The sequence below is a fragment of the Nematolebias whitei genome, chromosome 9, assembly GCF_014905685.2.
Source record: "Nematolebias whitei isolate Nwh7 chromosome 9, NemWhi1, whole genome shotgun sequence".
Classification (NCBI taxonomy): domain Eukaryota; kingdom Metazoa; phylum Chordata; class Actinopteri; order Cyprinodontiformes; family Rivulidae; genus Nematolebias; species Nematolebias whitei.
Window position 1 is genome coordinate 18,555,631 of NC_056506.1, and position 2,297 is coordinate 18,557,927.

Sequence of the window (2,297 nt, forward strand, 5' to 3'; positions counted from 1 at the left end):
CAGGGACACCCGCACCCCCCAGAGAGAGAAGCAAAGGGAAGCCCCGGGCGATCCCCAGCAACCACAATGCAAAAGCCCCCAGGAGGCTGCAGTGACGAGTCAACAGGCCCCGCCGGCAACCCGCCCCTCCAGAGTGGATCCGGCCATGGACACCAAGCCCCGAGTCCCGAGGTCATACCACCCCCAACAGAGGCCCGACAGAGCCAGGGCACCCAGGCCCCCGCAGGCAGCCACCAGGGCGGGCCAGCACACACCCCACCACCCAGCCCCAGCTGCTGAGAGCCGCCAATGCACCGGCGGCAGGGGGGCCCACCACCAGAGGGGAGCATGACACACCAAATGGGGGGCCAAAACTGATCCAAGAGAGGGGACTACCTAAAACCCAACCTGAGACAAACAGACATACAGAGACAGCCCGACAGAACCTCTGTCGGGCCGTCCATGCGCCCCACCCGCCAGCAGTGACCACAAGCCGGCCCCAGGCCGGGGGCCAGAGCAGAACGGAGCAGCAGCTGAGGAAGGCCTGCCCAGCGCACCAATGCATCCCTAAAGCCCCACACCACAGGCCCGGAGAAGCCCCGGCATGCCACCCATACACCCCCCCCCCACACACCCCCCCACAGCACCCCCCCACCGCGAATGTCACATCAGGCCGACCAGACAGCACCCCGTTGAAGTGAAGCCACGCCCCCGACCGCCGCCACGCACTACCAACGACCACACACACACAACCACAGCCGACCCCCCGCCAGAACCCGGCAGCCACCCAGCCAAAGGGCTGGCCATCGCAACCAGGAACCCCGATCAAAAGATCAAAACCCCCCAGAAAACCCCGCCCCCCCCCCCCCCCCCCCCCCACCCCCCCCCCCCCCCCCCAAGGCCCAATACCCACCCACAGCCCAGAACCCAACCAGGCAGCTGTCTGTCAGATAAATTCTTCACCCACTTTTCTGTCTCCCTGACATGTAATTGACTACTGGAGTGTTGTCCTACACTGAATGTGTTGTTATTGGAATAGTGATGGTGTTGATGAGTTATTAACCCAAACAGGACTCCAGTCAGCCATGAGGTGAAAAGGAGGAACCCAGACCCAGACCAGTGGTCATTCCATATGTTGAGGGAGTATCAGAGAAACTGAGACGTTTATTTTCTAAACATAACGTCCCAGTGGCTTTTAAACCCCAAAATACATTACGGCAAAGACTGGTTCATCCCAAAGATCTAGTCCCCCGGCACAAACAGTGTAATGTTGTGTATGCTGTTCAGTGTCAGGAGGGTGATCAGTCTTACATCGGGGAAACTAAACAGCCACTGGCCAAAAGGATGGACCAGCACAGAAGATCAACATCATCAGGCCAGGACTCTGCGGTCTACACTCATCTCCAGGCCAGTGGTCACTCTTTCAGGGATGAAGATGTTCACATCCTGGACAGAGAGGAACGATGGTTTGAGAGAGGAGTAAAGGAGGCCATCATTGTGAAAAGAAATCGTCCATCGTTAAACAGGGGTGGAGGCCTCCGTGTTCAACTGTCCCCCTCTTACAATGCTGTGATTGCTAGTATCACTCAGCCCTCTGTGAACAGTAAACAGCCATCAGTGTGCTAATGATCCATTGTTAGGCTGATGGTCCTTCTTGAGCATGTGATCAGCTGGTTTTGGTTGTCAGCAGCAAAACTGGTTGATCCACTCTAAGAAGGTGCTATTTAAGAGACTGAGCTGAATACAGCACCTCAGACTGAGGAAGTCTCGCGGATGAGAGACGAAACGTTTCTACATTTTTTTGTTGTTTTGCTTTTTTTTTTGTTTTTTTGAATGTCCAGAGGACCAGAGTTAACTTTTTTTAGAAATTAGCAAAAGGTTAATTAAAACATGAAATGCCATGCTAGAAGCTAAAATTAAAAAAGAGCTAGTTAAAACTTGATAGCAGCAATAGATTGGCTACATTTTAAAAAAAAAGGGTAGTTAGAAACTAAAAGTAGCTAAATGCAGACTGAAATTAGCAGGGACTAGCTTCATCTCCCAGTTGTTCAACCTGTGCTGTACCTCTGATGATCTCATTCCTAATCTTATCCATCCATGTCACTCTTAAAGAGAACCTCAACATCTACATTTCTGCCACTTCCAGTTCTTTCTCCTGTCTTTTTGTCCATGTCTCCGTCTCCAAACCATACAACTGAACATAGCTGGTTTCACCACTGTCTTGTAAACTTTTCCTTTGACCTTTGCTGACATGTTTTTGCAAAGGTCAAATAATAGAATTAGCAGAATGGTAACAAAAAATTAAAACTACCATAAAA